Raw genomic sequence first — 23677 nt, forward strand, 5'->3', positions numbered from 1 at the left:
TCTAGCTAGAACTTCAAATTCTATATTGAATAAATATGGGGAGAGCAGACAGCCTTGTCTTGTTCCTGATTTTGGAGGAATCGCTTTGAGTTTCTCTCCATTTAATTTGATGTTGGCTGTCGGCTTGCTGTAAATTGCATTTATTATGTTTAGGTATGTTCCTTGTGTTCCTGATCTCTCTAGAACCTTTATCATGAAGGGGTATTGGAGTTTGTCAAAGACTTTTTAAGCATCTAATAAGATGATCATGGTTTTTTCCTTTCAGTTTGTTTATATGGTGGATTACATCGACAGATATTCATATGTTGAACCATTCTTGCATTTCTGGGATGAAGCCTACTTGGTCATGGTGGATAATTTTTTGATGTGTTCTCAGATTCGGTTTGCCAATATTTTATTGAGTAGTTTTGCATCAATGTTCATGAGGGAGATTGGTATGTAATTCTCTTTCTTTGTTGCACCTTTGTGTGGTTTGGGTATCAGGGAACTGTAGCCTCATAAAAAGAATTTGGTAATGTTCCTTCTGTTTCTATTGTGTGGAACAATTTGAAGAGTATTGGAATTAACTCCTCTTTGAAAATCTGGAAGAATTCTGTGCTGAAACCATCTAGTCCTGGGCTTTTTTTTATTGGGAGACTTTTAATGGCTGTTTCTATTTCCTTAAGGGTTATTGGTCTATTTAAATAGTTTATCTGGTATTAATTTAACTTTCGTATGTGGTACCTATCCAGAAAATTATTCATTTCTTTCAGATTTTCCAATTTTGTGGAGTACAGGTTTTTGAAGTATGATCTGATGATTCTCTGGATTTTCTCATTGTCTGTTGTTTTGTATCCCTCTTCCTTTCTGATTTTGTTCATTTGTATGCTCTCTCTCTGTCTTTTGGTTAGTCTGGATAAGGGCTTGTCTATCTTGTTGATTTTTCAAAGAACCAACTCTTTGTTTCATTAATTCTTTGTATTGTTCTCTTTTTCTATTTTATTGATTTTAGTCTTCAATTTGATTATTTCCTGGCATCTATTCCTCCTGGGTAAGTTTGTTTCTTTTTGTTCTAGAGCTTTCAGCTGTGCTGTTAAGTCACTAGTGTGAGATTTCTCAATCTTCTTTATGTGGACATTTAGTGCTCTGAATTTTCCTCTTAGCACTGCTTTCATAGTGTCCCATAAGTTTGGGTATGTAGTATATTTGTTTTCATTGATCTTTAGGAAGTCTGTAATTTCTTTCCTAATTTCTTCTTTGACCCATTGGTGATTCAGCTGAGCATTATTCAGTTTTCATGAGATTGTAGGCTTTATGTAATTTTTGTTGTTGTTGAAATGTAACTTTAAGGCATGGTTGTCTGATAGAACACAGGAGGTTTTTCCAATTTTTTTTGTATCTGTCAAGATTTGCTTTGTGACCAAGCATGTGGTCGATTTTAGAGAAGGTTTCATGGGCTTCTGAGATGAAGGTATATTCTTTTTTGTTAGTGTGGAATGTTCTGTAGATACCTATTATGTCCATTTGAGTCATAATGTCTATTAGTTCCCTTATTTATTTGTCTCTCTGGCAGACCTGTCCATTGGTGAGAGTAGGGTATTGAAATCTCCCACTACTAGTGTGTGGGGTTTGATGTGCAATTTAATATAAGCTTTAGTAATGTTTCTTTTACAAATGTGGGTGCCCTTGCATTTGGGGCATACATGTTCAGAATTGAGACTTCATCTCGATGGATATTCCCTGTGATAAATGTGTAATGTCCTTCCCTATCTCTTTTGATTGATTTTAGTTTGAAATCTGTTTTATTAGATATTAGGGTAGCTACACTAGCTTGCTTCCTAAATCCATTTGATTGGAAAGTCTTTTCCCAGGCTTTTACTCTGAGGTCATGTATGTCTTTGAAGTTGAGGTGTGTTTATTGTATGCAGCAGGATATGTTTTCATACCCATTCTGTTAGCCTGTGTCTTTTTTAAAAAGTATTTTTATTTTATAATTAATTTAATTTTACATATCAGCCATGGATTCCCCTGTCCTCCCTCCTCCCACCTCCCAGTCTTCCCTCTGAATCCACCCCCATTCACACCTCCTCCAAGGCAAGGTCTTACCTGGGGAGTCAGCCTGTGTCTTTTTATAGGTGAATTGAGACCATTGATATTAATGGATATTAGTGACCAGTGATCGTGAATTCCTTCTATTTTTTGGTGGTAATGTGTGTTTCCCTTATTTGGTATTTATTGGTGTGGCATTATCTGTTGCCTGTGTTTTCATGGGTGTATCTAACTTCCTTAGGTTAGAAATTTTCCTTCTAGTGTTTTCTGTAGGGCTGGATTTGTGAATAGGCATTATTTAAATCTGGTTTTATCATGGAATGTTTTATTTACTGTGTCTACGGTGATTGAGAGTTTTGCTGGGTATAATAGTCTTGGTTGGCATCCATGGTCTCTTAGTGTCTGCATAAAGTTAGGGGTTATTCTTATGGGTCTGTCTTTTTTATGTTACTTGGCCTTTTTCCTTCGCAGATCTTAGTATTTTTTCTTTATTCTGTATGTTTAGTGGTTTGACCATTATGTTGTGAGGGGACTTTTTCCTTTTGGATCCAGTCTATATAGTGTACTGTGACCTTCTTGTATCTTTATAGGCATTTCCTTCTTTAGGTTAGGAAAGTTTTCTTCTGTGATTCTGTTGAATATATTTTCTGTGTTTTTGAGTTTTTGTTCTCCTTCTTCTTCTTTATTATTATTATTATTCTAGGTTTCGTCTTTTCATGGTGTCCCAAATTTCCTGGCCATTTTGTGTTATGACTTTGTTGGCTTTTATGTTTTCTTTGACTGACAAATCTATTTCCTCTATTGTATCTTCAACATGAGATATTCTCTCTTCCATCTTTTACATTTTGTTGTTATGCTTGCATCTGTAGTTCCTGTTTATTTTTCAGATTTTCCATTTCCAGCATTCCCTCAGTTTGTGTCTTTTTTATTGCCTCTATTTCAGCTTTCAAATCTTAAACTATTTCCTTCATCTGTTTAATTGCTTTTTCTTGGCTTTCTTTGAGGGGCTTACTGATTGCTTCCAATTTTTATTTGTCTTTTCCTCAATTTCTTTAAGGAAATTTTTCCTTTCTTCTTTAAAGGCCTCTATCAACTTCTTAAAGTCATTTTAAAGGTTGATTTCTTCTGCTTCTTCTGCATTTGGATGTTCAGGTCTTGCTGATGTTGAACCACTAGGTTCTGATGGTGCCATATTGGTATTTATGTTGTTGACTGTATTTTTGCACTGGCATCTACCCATCTCTTCCTCCTCTTGGTACAAGCTGTGTCTGTGTCTAAGGGAGCCTCTCTTGTCCAATTGATATTCTTGGTCTAATGGGAGCTCTTGGTCTAATCAGGGCTCATGGTCCAATCAGTGCTGATGGACTCTGAGATACAGAGTTTGGTGCCAGTGGGCTCTCTCTCAGGTAGCAGCTATTCCTAATCAGTGCAGGGTAGACTTATGGCTCTGGTGGTCACTTGTGCCACAGATAATGGTTGTATTGGGGAGGGGATAGGGGAAGAGGCAGCTTCCTGGTCCCTGGGGCTCCAATGGCTGGGAGGAGGGGCACATTCTGTGCCCCTGGGGCCTAGGGTTTAGAGACCTGGTCTGCCCAATCTAGAGATGGGGCCTTACCTGTTCCCAGTTGGTGCAGTGTAATTTCCATCTTTATGTGGCTTTTTTTGTTTTTTTGAGACAGGGTTTCTCTGTGTAGCTTTGTACCTTTCCTGGATCTCACTCTGTAGACCAGGCTGGTCTCAAACTCACAAAGATCCGCCTGCCTCTGCCTCCCGAGTGCTGGGATTAAAGGCTTATTTTTTTATATTTCTCTTTCTGTCTCTTTAAAGACTTTATTTTTTAAAATTATCTATTTCTTTATATAACTGTCTATTCTCCTTTTCCTCTCTCTTCCAAGCCTATGTACATTTTTACACACATCATAAACTGTTTAGGATTTATCCCATCTGAATCTGTCTTATTGTAAATCTATTGCTTTAAACTGCAGCATGGCTAGTACTGAAGTGGCAGCTTTGGCTGCTGACTCTGCCCATGTCAGCTTTCAAACATGGTAGAGGTAATTCACCATCAGCTCTGGGAGCCATGCTGTCTGCTAACTTTGGGAGGCAGTGGGTCCATGCCTCCATCCAGCAGCATGTAGCCCAGAAACTTCTTTTTTTCTGTACTAGCAAAAGCTAAATCCACCATGCAGTGCACTCTGTAGCTTGGAGATGCCTCTGCATACTGAGGCAGGAATCTGCCACGTTGTAGATCAAACCCACAAGCCACGAAGGTTCCATGGTATAGGTCAAAACCACAGGCTGTGGCTGGCCTGAGAGACACACCAGGAAGCTGTTTTTAAGCTCAGTTTTAGAATCTTTTTTAAAATTATCTCAAGTTTTAGGTGGAAAGTCAAGCCAACACATTGGAGGCCAAATGTAGCTGGAAGTTTTCTCCAGTCCCAGTCCGGCCCCATAGCCCAGCGGTCCCACAGCTTCTTGGCCCCAAATAAACACACACAGGCTTATATTACTTATCAACTGTATGACCTAATGGCTCAGGCTTCTCTCTAGCTAGCTTTTATGCCTTAAATTAGCCCATTTCTATAAATATATACTTTGCAATGTGGCTTGTGGCTTACTGGTACTTTATATCTTGCTTCTCCTGGTGGCGGCTAGCAGCATCTGCCCCAGTCTTTCTTCTCTCACTTTCTTTCTCTTGGATTTCCCCCCTGGCTCTATCCTGCCCTGCCATAGGCCAATGCAGCTTTATTTACCAACCAATCAGAGCAACACATATTCACAGCATACAGAAAGACATCGCACAGCATGTCTGTGTGTTTCTCTGTATGTGTATCTGTGTGTTTCTATGTGTTGTGTATTGTGTTTGTATGTCTGTGTGCTATATGTGTCTGTTTGTGTGTTATATGTGTATCTATGTGTTGTATTTGATTTGTGTCTGTGTTTCTGTGTATATGGGTCTTTGTGTGTATGTCTGTGTGTCCATGTGTATGTATCCGTGTGTGTGTGTGTGTGTGTGTGTGTGTGTGTGTGTGTGTGTGTGTTTCTCTATGTGTATTATCTAGTTGAGTCCCTGGAAAAATGCATATCTGGTAGCCATTTGGAGGAACTTTTATGTCTAAAGACACTGTGACTTTGGGAGGAAGTGTTTTTGGGTGTCCTAGCTGTGGAGGCTCACAGAGGCTTCCTAGTAAGACCTTACTCAAGCTCATAGAATTTGAGCTTACTTTAACCAGCAGGGCTGCATAATGGAATGATTTGGCCAAAGGCATGGTTACCAAGTATTTTGAAGGGTCTATACTTGGTTGTACATTTCACTTTGATTTTGAGAGGGGGAGGTCCTTTGCCTCCCCCCTGGGCAGTGTATAAAAAGGCCTTTGGAATAAGCCTTGAGGTGACTGGATATTGACCCAGGGCTCTCTCTAAGCTATCCTATGTCTCTGTCTTTCTCTTCATGTAGGTCTACATTTCTAATATTTCCTCATTCCTCTCTCCTCTCCCCAAGAACCCTTCAAAAGGTGGTAGCTGGACTCACACACCTAACATAGTAGTACAATTACAGACTCCTGGGAACTTGGTGGGGGCAGGATGGTTAATTGTTTTCCAGAGCTGGAATCCTCAAGCTTTGCTAGCACTGAGTTCAGGAGACATATGTTGCACAGGGCTGCTATGTTTCCATGGCAACAAGGACAAGTTCAGTGTCTGCTCAGCTCAGAACTTGAGATCCTGCCAATCCCTACTCTGGCAATCTTCACCCTGGAAAGACCCGCCCCATCAAACTCTACATAAGCCCTGTATTCTGTTCAGTTTGCCACTGCTTTCACTCTAGCAGAGGCAGCCACTCTCCTTGATTTTTTTCTTCCAATAAATCTCTTGAATAAGGTTTGTTGTAATGACGTTCTTTCACTAGAGCAGAGCAGAGCATAGCTGTAAAACCCTCCCCTGCTGGAGCAGAGTTGTTACACTTGCATTAAGAAAACCATTCCCAGACCAAGAGCTGTAACACTTTGCTGGGGAAACAGTGGTCAGATTCTGAGTCAAACTCAGGGATTGGTGAGATTTCAAGTCCTGAACTTGGTTAGGGGCAGGGTATGTTTCTTTGGCCCTGATCTCAGGGACAGGGTGCTCTTTCACTGGCCCTTTTTACCCTACAATGATTACTACAGTTCAGGGAGGTGTCAGGTCCCTAGAAACTTCAACCTCAATTCCTTCAAGGGAGTTGCTCCAGCCTCAGACCAGCCTTGCTAAGTCTGATCATGGACAAGGATACAGAACCAAAATTCTCTTTTTCTTTTCACGAAAGCAAGATATTTTGAAATAAACCTTGATATTATGTACATTAAAGGTGTTTTTCTGTAATTGTTAATAATAGACCTTAGAATTATCCCTAAGTCTTTTCATAATTTTTATAAACCTTTAACAACATACTCAGAATTTTTTAACTCATAAAAGTTTTAGTTATCTGTTTTTTAAAGATATGCATCTTATTTATTATAAATTCATATTTATTAAAAGAATATTTACCTTTTTATATTTTTTCATTAGAGTAATTTTATCATTTTTCCTAATGACATTTTTTTATTATTTAATACCATATCTTTTTATAGTCCTATAGGTAGAGTTCTCCTTTTTTATTTTAAGGTAGGAAGACAGCAGTTGTTTAACTTAGAAGATGGAGCAAAAGCCCCATATGGGATCTTTAAAAACTCATTTGATTATTAGTTTTTATTTAAAGAGATCATAGAGGACAAATATATCTTTAAAATCTTTTAAATGATTGCATTTAGATATATAGATATTTCATATTTAAAGACACAGACATAAGTCAATCTAATTTAAAGCAACTGTCAGTTGGGAAAAGTGTGTCCTTCAGGAGGAGCAATCACCTCTTCACAGGTTAAGACCCAGCAGAATGACCTCAGCAGCTCTTCCAAGGCAGCATCTGTAATTGTCCTTTGATTTTTGTTGTTGAACTCAAAGACATAGCTCTCTTTGTTAGTACTGTTAACCCCACAGATATGAGGAGAAAGACCACTGACCCAAATCATCATGGCCAAATTAATTAAAACAAGCTTTTCTGTTCATGTACATAAACTGTCTCTCCCTAAACATAGGGTTCAAGAGATCAGCCTTGGACATGGGTAACAGAAAGGTTTTTATGGTTCAGGAATAGGGACTTTCCAAATGAGGGATTTGGCAGGCAAATAGGTGGGGTTACAGAAGCAGAACACAAGCTTGACAACCTCTTAAAACAAAGACATGGTTATAAGGTGGTCATAGCAAGGTGGTGATAACAAAGTAGTCATAACAAGGTAGTCATAATAACCTTTGGAAACAAAAGCATGGTTGCTGTTTCCTGGAACAGACAGTATAGAACCATTTATTTAAGGTTACAGGTGGGGCATAGCCCAATCCTTGAGAAACAGATTTAATCATAAACAGGAATGAACCTAGTTTGTCTTTACTATAAGATGGCTTTTAAGCCTAAGATGGAAGTAGGCTGGTTTATCAGTATGTTTGTGTATGTACCCTGTAAAAAATGATCAAAAATAAAACAAAACATTAAAATAACAATATAAACTTATAACTTCAGGGAGTCACATTTTGGACCCACCTGTCACAGATCAAAGGGACTCAGAAACATACTCTTGTCAGTCAATAGCCTAAGCTCTCTTGCCTACTGCCTATCCCTGAGGCTGGGTTCTCAACTTCCCTAGTGTTGGAATTCTTTCCACCCCACCAACCACAGGCCTGGAAGTTTCAAGTGTACACTCAAGATAAAGATTTTTCCTTGAGCTGCTGAACTTACCATTCTATCCCTAGTCTGTCCAAGTAGATATCCACTCAGCTGACAGACACCATCCAGGAAGCAACTGTGGATGGTAAACTGCTCCAAAACAGCCTTCAATGTGCCAGTTTGTTTCAAGTGGTACTGCAAAACCAGTGAGCTCTGGACTTGCTGAAAGTCCATGTAAACCAGATGACAGAATTCTTCTGATGGAATTTCCTCAGGTCTCCTACTATCATCTACTAGTTTGAGTTCTTGATTTGGGCCAGCATTCCAGACTGCTCCAAAGCAGCCTGAATCTCGCTAGCCCCACATGGTCCTGCAGAACCTGGGTAGCAAAGTAGATGTTTCCTGTCCTCCTTCAAGCCTTTGACTGTCATTCCAACTTTCCTAGGCCCTGACAATGATGTCCTAATTTCATCTCAGAAGCAGTTACAGAAAAGATCAGGTCAACCCTTATCAGAGGATGAGGAACCTGTTGACTTTATTTTGAAGGCAGGAGCCATTATACTATTTTAAAAATTTACTGTGAGAGTTGAATTGTTTTCTGTTTGCTGAAACCTGACCTTCCTCAACCCATGATTTTAATTTGTTTTTGAGAATGCATGACCCTCCCTGGCCCTCCTAATCACATGGTGGGTGACCACATGATTTTTTATGTTTTTTTTTTTTTTAATTTCATTCATTACCCCATTGCCTGCTGTAAAACTACTAATTATTTTACTCCTTAAAATCCAAGAAGTGGATTAAGGGCTGTTGTCTTGTGAATCCTAATAAAAATTAAGCTTACTTCAAATTTAGCTCAAATTGTTGTAGTGGTCTTATTCTCACCCTTGGGATTAATAAGGGGTAGAGAAAGTTACTTCCCAAGTCTAAGAAATGCTATCAGTTCAATTTTAGCTTTCACCTTTTGTGAAAGTTATTGTTTATTAAGCTGTTTTGTTCTCTTTTTCCCTGTCACAGAGCCAGAGGATCTGTCTGGCTCAGGAAAGAGTTAAGCACAGACCAAGAACAAGCATACTTGAATCTTAAGTGGGAGAGCCAAACTTGACACTTGGAGTCATTATCTCAGCCTGAACCTAATCAAATAAGAGGATCCTGAAACAGCAGTTGCTCTGTTTTCACATAGATGGGTCATTAGCCTAATTAGTATCCAAGTTTGAGGTGATAAAACCTGATGTGTGGAAAGTTGTCTGTGTTAGTTTGAGATTGTAGGGCAGGGTGGAGGACCTGCTCCAGGAGCCAGGAGTCTGCACAGCCACAGCTGCCATGTTTCGACTATGTCCCTCTTTTTCTCCACTGTCCAATCACCTGCAGGTTTTTTTGTTCAAAATGCTTCATCCTCGGGCTCAAATAAAGGGCAGAAGGTTTTAACAGGAGACTTAGTGATCCTCTGTGTGATGAAAGAGGAGGGGATCTTGGCTCCATTAAAGGAGTAGGAGCCATTTCAGGTGACTTTAAAACTGCATCATTAAAAGGAAACTTTCTCATCCTCTGAGGCACCATGAAGCAAAAATGGTTCTATATTGACACTGCTTTCTTGTTCTCAAGACTTTTATTGTGATTTTTTAAAAATTTTTATCTTTTGTTCCTGTGTCTGTTTTGAAGTAAACCAACCATATTTACTACAGTTTAATCAACTTTATGCCATAGGTCTAAGCAATCTCCTATTAAACTCCACAGGGCAAACACATTAATTTGAAACTAACATTACTCTTGTAGGCATTATTCTGTCTTTAAACTTTCACCTTCACCTTACCAGGTTTTTAAACTTATGGAACCTTCTTGAGTTGGTTTGAAAGAAAATCCTCCCCAAAGGGAGTGGCACTGTTAGGAGGTGTGGCCTTATTGGAGGAAGTGTGTCACTGTGGGGGAGAGCTTTGAGGTCTCTTTCCTCAAGCTTCACTCAGTGTGACAGTCAGTTGAGTTCGAGTTCCTTTTGCCTTTAAGTCAATATGTAGGACTCTTAGCTCCAGCACCACATCTGTCTGCATGCCACCATGCTCTTTCTCATGATAATAGACTGACCCTCTGAAACTGTAAGTGAGCCACCCCAATTAAGTGCTTTCTTTATAAGAGTTGTCATGGTCATGGTATCTCTTCACAGCAATAAAGAACCTCAGACACTTCTTTGGGGAGCCAAGGGCAGACTTTTTTAGAGTGAAATTAAAGAACTTCTCTAAGCACGTTAGCAAAACAATAAAAAAACAAGATGCAGAAGCAAACTCTTATGGAGTTTGAGACCATCAAGGGAAGACCATAGACTCAATAGAACTATAATTTAAAATATGTATTCATTACCTGCTCCCAGGACAACAATCTCTCAGCCAAATGAGGTTACTGTGAGAAGGGAGTGACAGAAGGATTTTTAAAGGTGAAAACAGCAAGAAGACCTTGAGTAAAGCAAGCCAAGACTGCTCTACTCTGCCAAGATTAGGTAGTTAAGGCCACCTCAAAACAGTCCTTAAATATATGCAGGAAACAGAAGCCAAAATCAGCCAGTCATAGCATAACAAGTCGTGGCTGTACGTTTCTGGGTGGTGATCACTGAGTCAGGGTTACTGGGAACATGTCTTCTAGGGTTGAGAGTAAGAGACAAATGGTTAGTGGACACAGCCTAGCACAAAATGGAGTGTCTTTGGTGTGCTGGCTAGTTTTGTGTTAACTTGACACAAGCTAGAGTTATATGAAAGGAGGGAACCTCAGGTGAGAAAATGCCTCTGTATGATACAGCTGTAGGGAGTTTTCTTAACTAGTAGAGGGCCCAGCCCCTTGTAAGTGGGACCATCTCTGAGACAGTGCTCCAGGGTTCTATAAGAATATAAGCCAATGGGGATTAACTTATTTGACATTTTCGTATGGTCCCCTAGTCTCACTCTTTTTTTTTCATTTTTCTTTATTAAGAAATTTTCTACTCATTCCACATACCACCCACAAATCTCCCCTCCTCCCTCCTCCCACCATCCAGCCTTCTCTCCCAAGCCACCCTGCATCCCCACATCCCCAAAATCAAGATCTCCCATGGGGAGTCAGCAGAGACCAGCACACTGAGCCTAGACAGTTTCAAGCCCCTTCAAAATTGGATCATAAGGTTACAGAAAGAAAGCCAGTTTTCACACAATCACCCTTAATTTATCCGGTAGCAGTACAGCAGCTACCTGATGAAGAGAATGAACAAAATACTTGGGCTCCAATTAAAATGTTAGACTTACGAAGATTTAAAGAGGCAATAGCATCTTATGACATGCACTCCCCATATGTAAAGCAAATGTTAAACAACTGGTCAACTAGTAATAGGATTATACCAAAGGACTGGCGGGAATTGGCACAGGCTGTTCTTGAACCTGGACAACATCTCCAGTGGAAAATGTGGTTCAATAATGAGGCTAAAAATATAGAAAAACAATGGAGGGATAGCGGAATACAAGTCTGTCAGGATCAGCTTATTGGAGAAGGCCAATATGCTTCAGTAGAAACACAAAGTTTATATGATGTCCAAACCCTAGTTCTATGTCGAACGGCAGCTTTGAATGCATGGGACAGAGTTGAAGAACCAGGAAAAAAAAACTGAGTCATTTATAAAGGTTATACAGGGCCCAAAAGAATCTTTCACAGATTTCTTACAAAGATTGACTTCAGCAGTACAGAAAATGGTCCCGAATTCAGAGGCTAGTCAGATAATAATTGAATCTTTGGCCTTTGAGAATGCAAATGCAGCATGCAAAAGGATAATCAGGCCGTTAAAGGCAAGATCTGCACCTTTGGAAGATTGGATTAGAGATACAGTTAATGTTGAGGCTTATGACCATGATGATATGTGAATAGGAAAAGCAATTTCAAAAGGTTTGAGCAATGTTAGATGTTTTGGATGTGGAAAGCAAGGACATTTGAAAAGAGATTGTAAACAGGTCATTCCTAGAAATAATGTTTTTTCAAGGAACACTGGCAACAGAATGCCCCTTCCTTCTGGAGTATGCAGAAGGTGTGGTAAGGGAAAACACTGGACCAACGAATGTAGATCAACAAGGGACAGACAGGGTAATCCTCTGCCTCGAGCTTCGGAAAACTCCCAGAGGGGCCTCAGGCAGGCCCCCACAGTAAATCCAGTTCAAACCTTTCCTGCAGTTGTAGAGGAAACCCCTACTCAAAGCAAGTAAACAACCAAATGTCTATAGAATAAATCATGTTAGTCAAGATGATGAAACAGAGAAAATAGGGAATTCAGGAAAAAACATAAAGAAAATTTTTTGGCAAACTTCTATTAATGAACAAAGACCAAAACTAACAATAAAAATAAATGGTGTTTTGTTGTCTGGTCTGGTAGACACAGGTGCTGACATTACCATAATTGCACCAGAATTTTGGCATCCAACTTGGCCTCTTCAGGAGGTAAACGTTCAACTGTTAGGAATTGGGACATTATCTCGAGTGAAACAAAGTGCAAGATGGCTTGAATGTATAGGTCCAGAAGGACAGAAAGGAAAATTAAAACCATATATAGCTAACATAGCTATGAACCTGTGGGGTCGAGATTTGTTACAACAATGGAATACTCAGATTAATATCCCTCCAATCTCAGAAACAAATCATAAATTAGTACATGTTTCTGAGAGAAATATTAAAAGATATTATTCTAATGAGTGCTCACCAGCCATCCATGTCATACAAGAACAGGGCACAACTGATAATTTTCCAAAAACACCAACAGCTCTACCTTTAAAATGGTCAACAGATAAGCCTGTATGGGTTCAGCAATGGCCTTTAACAACAGAGAAACTCCAGGCTTTACAAGAGCTGGTGGAAGAACAGTTAAATGCTCATCATATTGAAGAATCAACCAGCCCTTGGAATTCTCCTGTATTTGTTGTTAAAAAGAAATCTGGTAAATGGAGAATGGTAACAGACCTTAGAGCAATTAACAAAGTAATTCAGCCAATGGGCTCTTTACAATCTGGAATTCCTTTGCCTACTTTGTTACCAAAAGGATGGCCTCTCATAGTTATTGATTTAAAAGACTGTTTCTTTTCAATACCGTTACAAGAAAAAGACAGAGAAAGATTTGCTTTCACAGTGCCTACTTATAATAATTCTCAACTGGTTAAAAGATTTCAATGGAGGGTTCTCCCACAGGGAATGTTGAATAGCCCAACTCTGTGCCAATATTTTGTAAAACAGCCATTAGAAGTGGTACGTAAAAAATTTTCTAAATCTATAATTTATCATTATATGGATGATATTTTATTAGCTGACTCAAATGCAGATACTTTAGAAAGAATGTTTGAAGAAGTAAAGAAAATTTTGTCTTGCTGGGGTTTACAAATTGCTCCTGAAAAGATACAAAGAGGAGATTCTATTAATTATTTAGGATATAAAATAGAACTTCAAAAAATTAGACCTCAAAAGGTGCAAATTAGGAGAGATAGACTACAGACTCTTAATGACTTTCAAAGATTATTTGGAGACATTTCTCATCTAAGAACTATTGTTGGGGTAAAAAATGATGAACTGAATAATTTGTTTAAAACCTTAGAAGGTGATAAGGACTTGAACAGTCCAAGAGAATTATCACCTGAAGCTGAGAAAGAATTGGCCTTGCTAGAAAAGAAAGTACATGAAGGGCACGTAGATCGTATTGATCCAAAGCTGGATTGCATTTTGGTTATTTTACCTTCTAGGCATTCTCCAACAGGAATATTAATGCAAAAGGAAGATATTATATTAGGATGGATATTTTTACCAAATAAACCAAATAAAAAATTAAAAACTTATGTGGAAAAAATCTCTGACTTGATTTGGAAAGGAAAATTGAGACTTCGTCAGTTAGCAGGAATAGACCCAGCAGAAATTGTTGTACCTTTAACTAAGGAGGATATTGAAAAATTATGGATAGAAAATGAAGCTTGGCAAGAAGCTTGTAGTAATTTTTTGGGAGAAATTAACAGTAAATATCCCAAAAGCAATAGAATTGATCTTATAAAGAGAGCTGATTGGATCTTGCCTCGAATTGTGAGGAAAAAACCCATATCTGGAGTTCGTACATTTTATATAGATGCCAACAAACAAGGAAAGGTAGGTTACAAATCAGAAAATTTAAGTAAAGTGATTCAAAGTCCTTATAATTCAGTTCAAAAATCAGAATTGTATGCTATTCTGTTGGTATTAATGGATTTTTCAGAACCTCTCAATGTAGTAACTGACTCTCGCTATGCTGAAAGAGTAGTATTACATATTGAGACTGCAGAATTTATCCATGATACTTCAGAATTAACTTCATTATTTATTCAATTATAAGATACAATCAGAAAAAGGAGTCATCCTTTATATATAACTCACATCCGATCCCATACTGGTCTGCCAGGCCCTCTAGCACAAGGCAATGATGAGATTGATAAATTATTGATAGGAAATGTGCTGGAGGCCTCAGAATTTCATAAAAAACATCATGTAAATAGTAAAGGTTTAAAAAAGGATTTTTCCATAACCTGGCAACAAGCCAAAGAAATAGTAGAGAAATGTCCTACTTGTTCCTTCTACAATCAAACGCCATTACCAGCAGGATGTAACCCAAAGGGTACTCAGAGGAATGAAATCTGGCAGATGGACGTGTTTCACTTTGCAGAATTTGGAAAATTGAAATATGTACACCACACTATTGATACTTATTCAGGATTTCAATGGGCAACTGCTTTGAGTTCTGAAAAAGCTGATTCTGTAATCACTCATTTGCTAGAAGTTATGGCCATTATGGGTATACCTGCACAAATCAAAACTGATAATGCTCCATCATATGTCTCTGTTAAAATGAAACAGTTTTTTGCTTATTATAATATAAACCATATTACAGGTATACCACATAATCCTACAGGTCAAGCAGTTATAGAAAGATCAAACAGAACTCTAAAGGATATGCTAAATAAACAGAAAGGAGTAACAAAACCCCCCAGAAATAGACTACATAATGCTCTATTAACTTTGAATTTTCTCAATGCCAATGAGAAAGGAACAACAACTGCAGAGAGACATTGGATAATAGAAAAAACTACAGAATTAAATCAACCTATATACTTTAAGGATGTGCTGACCTCAGAATGGAAACCAGGATATGTATTACATTGGGGACGAGGTTTTGCTTTTATTTCTACAGGAGAAGATAAGCTGTGGGTACCATCAAAATTGATAAAGGTTCGATTTGAACAAGAGAGACCTCTTAATTAGAGGAGGTGATAGTTCATCAACTATCATGAACATCCAATTTAAACTAACTTACACCAGTAACATATGCCTTTTCATTTAATCAGATAATAACTTGCCAAAAAAGGAACATCCCCAAAAAACCTTGGGGAAAGGTTTTTGTTTTTGTCTTTTAGGAGAATGAAGGTTAAGGAATCTGAAGAACACTGGACAAATGAGACAACTGAAGAAAAGGGACAAATCGTCTATCCTAAGAAACAGAGTGAAATGGCGTATGGGTATGTTATCTAAAAAATTTTATGTCTTCCTAAATGTTTGTTTCTGCTTTTCTTTAAAGATTTAACACTATTTAACTTCTAATAGTCCCAGTTCAATTAAAATTTAAAGCTGACTTTGGAGTTGGAGAATGGCTCGCTCCTTCTTTAAACTCAAGCATGTTGTTAAAAGGAAAATACAGACTCCCTGTATCATGCCAGAGGAAAAGAGCCATCTTCTGCTATGGGACAGGAGAAAAGCCAAATTAATTAAGGGACTATTCTATTACTAATCTCAACTCTTTGATTCTATTCTGATTCTTTAAACTTTTCTTAAAGTATGAAATTTATACCAAAATTTACAAGATTAATATATATAGATATATATACATTTTAAACTTTGTTAAGATATAAATGGTCATATACAGTACTAACTAATTCTAAAAAGCCTCACATATAGTCTTTATGTTCGAGTCTCTTATCAGTTTTTTGCAGGAAATCATGGTCAGGCCTAACATCAACTGAAGTCTCCAGGAAGAAAATGGGGCCCCACAACAACAACAATTCCACGTGGACAATAATAACAGCACTAAGCTGACAAACATCATCTGCAGATCAGCTTTGAACTACAAAGTGCTCAGAGCAATTTTGAGAGCGCTAGCTGAGATGATCCAGTCTCAAAGACTATTTGAATAAGGATTTGAGATAAACCCTGAACTTTGGCATTATACACAGACTGGATAACGAAGGATATAGTTACCTTTCCTAGAATTTGACAATTAACCTAAAATTTTTCTTTCAGGATAAGGATAACTTCGACCATACCCATCAGGAAGCAATTTCAAGAATACGACGCCCACATTCCTAAAGAGGTGGTGTGGGGTGGTTGGCTTTTTTGGTCTTTTAGGTCTTTTAATGGGTTTTGGGTCTGGGATAATTTTCATTGATTAGGGGGGTTGGTTACAAGTTGTTGTAAAGGGTGAGGAAAAGGGCTAAGCAAAGGAGATTAGATTTAAGGTTCTTATTTTAAAAAAAAGAGAAAGAAAGAAAGAAAAAATGTAAATACTTTACATTGGATTGGATTGTTTTATATTGTATACAAATTATATATATTGAAATTGATATTGTTAGAAAATGCTATATGTATATTTCTAACTGTACCATTCATTTAACAATGTAATGCAATTTTCTAATCCTTGAATGTTGTTATTACCAACTATTAGGATATAAAGAAATGAAAGTTAGTAGTTAGACATTATAATAGAACTTGTAGTTATATTAGGTATGTTTTCAAGATTGAGTAGATATATTTTAGATAAACAGGTTATCTTCAAACCCTTCAGAGATCTACAGAATATGGCATTTAAAATGTTTTAATAACTTAGAAAATTTTTCTTTTTTGTTATGACTATGAGACATGTCGGCTCCTGACAGTACCAATCTACTTCAGAGAAAATATGGGCATTGAAAAAACTGCAATTGGAGTTAACTTTCATTGTAGCAAAAGTTAGCCACTGGACAACAAAGTATCCTCAAATCAACTGCTGACAAACAGGACAGACAGGACACGAAACAAAGGACTACTGATTCTTGTGAAAACAAGTGTGGTTATGGCTTTATCAAAAGGCATCTTCTGAGGCCAGGACAATATAGCACCATCCCTGAAGTGGCCTTCGCAATCTGGGAAAGGTACAGTGCCCTTTTCTTCGAAGGCAGCTGAACAGGCAGTGGCCCGATGGCTTCTGATGTGCAATGGGGAGGTAGCTGAAACAGTTATTCTTGAAGAGTAATTAAGCTCACACCTCTCAACAGAAGAATGGCATTTAATAGAGGGATGTGGAGAAGAACGGGATGCTGAAATGAAGCCACATACACACATAGCCAAGAAGAATGGACAGCTGAATTCAAAAAACATCAACAATTTCCAGAATTTAAAATCCTGAATCATGATATGAAACTAGTGGAATTCAGGTATTTCTGGTATATAGACTGCTCTCACCCAATGTGAAGTTGAACTGTTGACCTTGTGTACATTCTACTTCACAAATGAGTCTGTCAGATACGCTAAGCCTATAGGCTGAAGATGATGCCCCAACACTGTGGAGAAACCTCAGATGATTGTCCAGGCAGCTGGCTGTTTCTGTCAACTCACAAGTTTTTGGAAGTTGCTTGCATATACTTCCTGTTTTTATTTTTTTTGTTAGCTAATACTATTTCCTTCTTGGGTCTCTGAGGGAGTTGAAGATTAGTTAGTTATAGTTGACGATTAATTAGGATAGAAAGTGAATTAGATACAATAGAATAGATAATGGAATTATTTTCTCTGAATTTGTCAAATACAAATGAACTAGACATTGTTTAGGTATTTATTACTTGTATATATTGTATATAGTTATTGTACTTTTGTATATAGTTTTTCTTATGTTAGTTATAAGCTTTTTCTTTTTTCCTTTTTATTAAAATAGAAAAGGGGAAATATGGTGATATTTTATTTGTATGTTATTTGTATGTTAATAAATAAAGTTGCCCGGGGGTCAGAGCTATTAGCAAGCCATAGGAAAGCAGGGCAGTGGTGGCGTACACTTGTAATCCCAGCACTTGGTATGCAGAGCTGGGTAAGTCTCTGTGTGTTCAGGGATACAGCCATTATTGGATACACATGCCTTTAATCTCAATACCAAGCAAGGAAAACCTGGAGGCCTATACAGACAGGCCGTGACGAGGCGGTCATGTGGTTGGGTTTACAACCAATGAGAAGGCAGAACAGGAACACTGTATAAAGACATTAACACAGGGGTAGTGAGTTCGGAGAGGTAGGACCACTGCAGGAGGAAGGGTAAGGTTTTAGCTCTTAGCTCTGACCTCTTGGCTTTCTTCTTTGCATTGGTTCTGTGTTTCTTATTTAATAAGAAGGTTGGTTACATCTACAGGGAGTCAGCAGAGACCAGCACACTGAGCCTAGACAGGTTCAAGCCCCTTCCCACTGCACCAAGGCTGTGCAAGGTGTTACACCACAGGCACCGGATTCGAAGAAGCCTGCCCATGTACCAGGGATGGATCCCAATCCCCCTGCCTGGGTGCCCCCCAAATAATTCGAGCCAAACAACCATCTTCCATATCCAGAGTGCCTAGTCCAGTCCCATGGGGGCTCCACAGCCACCAGTCCACAGTTCATGTGATTCTCTAGTGTGGCCGGTCATCTCTGCATGTCCTCCCATCATGGTCTCGATGTCCCCCACCTGCAGAATCCCTCCTCTCTCTCATTGATTGGATTCTCAGAGCTCAGCCTGGCACCCGGCCATGGATCTCTGCATCTGCCTCCATCAGTCACTGGACAAAGGCTCTATGATGATGGTTAGGGTATTCACTAGGCTGGTCACCAGAGTAGACCAGTCCAGGCACCCTCTAGACCACTGCCAGCACTCCAAGGTGGGGTCATCCTTGTGGATTCCTGAGAGCCTCCCTGGTACCCTGCCTCTTCCTCTTCCCATGATGTCCTCATCTATCATGGTATCTTCCTCCCTGCCCTCCCACTCTGTCCCTGTTCCAGCTCGACCCTCCTATTTCCCTATGTTCTCATGCCCATTTCCTTGCCCTCTGTCGCCCCCCCCACTCCCAATCTGCTCATGTAGATCTCCTCCACTTCTCCTTTGATGGGCTATCCATGTGTCCCTCCTAGAGTCTTTCTCTTCTAGCTAGCCTCTCTGGAGCTGTGGGTTGCAGTCTGGCCATCCCTTCCCTCACATCTAGTATCTACTTATGAGTGAGTACATACTATGTTTGTCCTTCTGAGTCTGGGTTACCTCACTCGAGATGATATTTTCTAGTTCCTTCCATTGGCCTGCAAATTTCATGATATCATTGTTTTTTACTGCTGAGTAGTACTCCATTGTGTATATGTGCCACATTTTCTTTATCCATTCTTCAGTTGAGGGGCATCTAGGTTGTTTCCAGGTTCTTGCTATTATGAATAATGCTGCTATGAACATAGCTGATCATATGTCCTTGTGGTAAGATTGAGCATTCCTTGGGTATATTCTCAAGAGTGGTATATCTGGGTCTTGAGGAAGACTTATTCCCAATTTTCTGAGAAACCACCATATTGATTTCCAGAGTGGCTGTACCAGTTTGCATTCCCACCAACAGTGGAGGAGTGTTCCCCTTGCTCCACATCCTCTCCAACATAAGCTGTTTTTGATCTTTGCCATTCTGACAGGTGTAAGATGGTATCTCGGAATTGTTTTGATTAGCATTTCCCTGATGACTAAGGATGCTGAGCAATTCCTTAAATGTCTTTCAGCCATTTGAGATTCTTCTGTTGAGAATTCTCTGTTTAGCTCTGTAGCCCATTTTTTAATTGGATTGTTCAGCATTTTGAAGTCTAGCTTTCTGAGTTCTTTATATATTTTGGAGATGAGCCCTCTGTCAGATGTGGGGTTGGTCTCAGTGGTAATGTTTTTTAGGTTTTACTTGATTGTCTCTGTCAATGTCTCACTCTGTGGAAACCCTAGAGCTTGTCATCCTCCTGCTTCAGCCACTCACGTGCATGTACATTCACCCCCAACTGCAAGTTCATTTCTTTTAATTTTGTTAATATATTTTTATGTGTCTGGATGCATTGTCTACATGCTTATATGTGTAACACATACATTCAGTGCCCTCAGACTCCAGTTGGAGTCCCTGGAACTGGAATTATAGATGGTTGTTAGCCATCACATGGGTGCTGGGAACCAAATACCATTTCTCTTCTAGAGCTGTCAGTGTTCTTAACCACTGAGCTATCCTTCCACTCCTTTAATTAATTTCTTGAATACTTTAGAGACCTTGACAATTTTTTCAAGGGTGTGGCTGAGCTCATTGAACAAACCAGTGGTCCTTCCCTAAGAGGTACAAGAGCCTTACACTTTGGTGGATGACAGGATGCACCCTACTTGCCCTGAATCCCACTGGGAACTGAAGTCCAGGAACAAGAAGGGGACAGGTTCCTATCTGATGTGGATCAGGCTTTCACATCTTCCAGGCAAACTTGGGCTGTGAGCTTCAGAGAAATTGGAGCAATAGAGGCTTCTTGCACCTCAGCTATGACGGACAGGATTCCCTCACCTTTGAACAGAAAACTTTCACATTGAATGACTGTGCCCTCCATCCAGGAGATCAAGATCTTCTGGGAGACAAGTGCAACCAGAGTCAATCTAGTTAAGACTTTCTTGTAGGACATATGTCCTGCTCAGCTGGTTGGTTCCCAGCACCCAGGGAAACATTCCTGTGGCCAAGAGGCTCCTTCCATGGAATTTGTGGGGTCTTGGTCCTCCTTGGTGTGTACAATGGTAGGACAATCTAAGGTGATGCCTGGAAGTTGGGGTGTAGGGTCTCCTCCAAGGCCATTGCTGGGTCCCTCAGATAGGAAAGGCAGGTTACCCAGATGTTGCCTGGATCTCACACAAGGCCCCCACATGCAGAACAAAGAGGCTTTCTCTTTCCAACAGCCCTCTTGTCTAGGGCAGAGGTTTACTTGGAGGAGGAGAAAGAAGCAGGTAGGAATGGCTGGGTTCAGAGCCATCCTTATGTGAGCTAAAATAGAAGAGTATCCAAACCCAGAGCTGTGCTACAGATTCTATTTCGACTTACCCAAGTCATGTGACCTGCAAAAGGTCCTTTTACTGGTGCTCACGTTTTAATTTTAGAAAGGTCAGGTTGAGGTCAGAGGGATTGCTCAGCGGGTAAGAGCATTGGTTGTTCTTTTAGAGGACCCAGGTTGAATTCCCAGAACCCAAGCGGCAGCTTAAAACCAATTTTAACTCCAGTTCTAGGGAATCCAATGTGCTCTGCTGACTTTCGTGAGCACTAGGTGTATACATGGTAGAAATACATTCATGAAGGCAAAACATTAATAAACATAAAATAAAGTATTTAATAAATCTAAAATATTAAAAAGGTCAAGCTTTTTATGTAGCTAGAAGTTTTCCTGGTCTTGCCTGGCACCAAGGTCCCACAGCTATTTATAAAATGCTTGTGTCCCTCCTGGTCCTACAACTGCTCAGACCCAAGTAAACACACAGAGGCTTATATCAATTACAATCTGTATGGCCATGGCCTATGGCTCAAGCTTCTTGCTAGCTAGCTCTTATATTTTAAATTAATCCATTTCTATTAATCTATAAATTGCCACATGGCAGTGGCTTACTGGTATGCTGGCATCTTGTTCCTTCAGTGGCAGCTGGCACTTACTTTTCCTCTCCTTTCTCTTCCTTGTCTTTCTGTTTGCGTTTTCCACCTGCCTCTAAGCTGCCTTGCCATAGGCCAAATGGCTTTATTTATCAACCAATCAGAGCAACATATTTTCACGGCATACAGAAAGACATTCCCCAATTTCTAGTTTTATTTGGCTTTCTCTTTTTTAAAAACAGAGTCTCATAATGCCCTTCACCCTCACTCACTCACCTCCTGCCTCTACCTTCATAGTGCTATGATTATGGGCATGTATCACCTGCTTTGGGACCTGAAACATAAAGTTTAAAGTTTTGGATAAGTCTTGTGACAGGACATGAAAGGGTGTCCTGGGACTTCTGTGGAGGAAGGAAGACAGGAAGAAGTCACTTGTCACCAGTCTTGGGTCAGCTCCAGGACCAAAGAATGAGGGCCACAGTCAGCTGACTGTACTTAGAGAGTCCCTCACTTGTCCCCTAGAGACTGTGGAGCTGGCTTTGTCATAGAAGAGAAGCACATCCCACCCAGGTTGGATTTATATACCTGTAACATTGAGTCTCTGTCCCCTTGGTTCCTGTTGTTCATCTATTCCCTGTGTTGGAATGAGGAACTGCTGATTGCTGATAACAGGGACAACATGTTTTCTCATCATCAGAGTATAAATAAGGGACTGGTTCTCAAGAACATCAGGAGCCATTGGAGATGAACCCTAGCCTCCCACAGTCCTATAACCACCGGGAGTTGTGGCCTCAAGGGAAGGGTGGCTGGAGGTGAATATGAACAGAATCGTTTTTTTCTGGGCAACACTCCATTCAGAGATAGAAAGGTCCTTAACCTCACTGACTCTCCTTATCTTCTCCCAGGCCTCTTGGAGGTGAAGGTCAACCACAGGAGGTACCCATTGGGCAGGATCACCCTGACATGTTGGGCTTTTAATCTGTGTCTTCCTGTGGCCACCTTGGCCTGGCTTCAGAATGGGAAGCCAATACAGCAGCATACCTTTGGATCTGGGATCATCCTGCCTAGTGGGGATGGGACCTATCAGACCTTGGTGTCTATTTGGGTTCTTCCTGGACAGGAACCAGAGTTCACCTGTTGCTTGAGGCACCAAACCCACAATATTGAAATTCCTGTTGTCTTTAGTGAGAAAATGGGACAGCCATCCACCTCAGGGGGTGGAGGTAAGGTTGGGAAGCCTGTGTGGAGTACAATCACTACAGCTGTTGTGGTGGCCTCCAGGACAACAAGCCAGGAAAACTGGTGGAAGCCACCAGTTCTGCTTCTGCTCTGGTGGCTTCTGCTTTTCTTGCCATGGTGATATTTCTAGCCCACACAGAGCAGCAAGAATGCACAGGACAGCAAGATATCAGGTGAGCATCCCCTGCAGGATGTGAAAGAGGATGTCAGGCCTTTTCTTTTCTTTGTAAATTATACAGCTAGAAAGGTAGTCACATAGGTGCTATTTTTCCCCACTGGTGAATGGAGTGGCCTAAGGAGCCACAATCCTGGACCTGTTAACCTGCCCCACTGTTGGGAGAATTTGGTAGAAGTATGGTGCTGCTTCCCATGTGTTTTTAGATACATTATAAAACACAGAGGCAAGAAAGCAGGCAGGACACTCACAGCAAAGTCCAGATTGTGGCAAACCACAAATGTCCCCTTCTCTTCATCAAATACATAGAAAGCAAACAGTCGAACAATACAAAGGAAGACTTGGTAGCCCAAAAGATGATTGAGAGGCATTTTACCAGATGATGATGTCTATTCCAATTATCATCTTGGTTCAAAATGGAAACTTCTCCTCAAAAGATATTTATGAAACATCTGGATGAGATAGTCTATGTATACATAAATACAAACATCTAAAGGATTTTGAAGATATTTTAATCTCTGTGGTCTTTATAAGTCCATATGAATAATCTAATGGATTTTTAGGATTTAATGCAGAACTTCTGCCCTGTCTTCTAAGGTAAACTACTGTCTTCCCACCTTTAGCTGTGCCAGCCTAAAATGATCACAACAGAATTTGTTAAGTATTAATATTCCTTCACAATAAAAGGAGGTGAACAGGCTCTCCCAACCAATTTTATTTTAAAGATAAAAAGGGAGATCTATGTATATTATTATAATGGTTTAAAAATAAAATTAAAATGTTATAAGGATGAGAAAATGTGATACTAAGATAATAAAATATAAAAAATAAAAATTATGT

General features: G+C 39.6%; 1 pseudogene; it reads left to right on the plus strand.

Annotated features, from left to right (window-relative positions):
• Nucleotides 1-22783, plus strand: part of LOC131896879 (MHC class I-like protein MILL1) — a 104186-nt pseudogene extending 81403 nt beyond the window's left edge.
• Nucleotides 22784-23677: the final 894 nt, after the last annotated feature.

The sequence above is a fragment of the Peromyscus eremicus genome, chromosome 1 (assembly GCF_949786415.1).
Source record: "Peromyscus eremicus chromosome 1, PerEre_H2_v1, whole genome shotgun sequence".
NCBI classification, from domain to species: Eukaryota; Metazoa; Chordata; class Mammalia; order Rodentia; family Cricetidae; genus Peromyscus; species Peromyscus eremicus.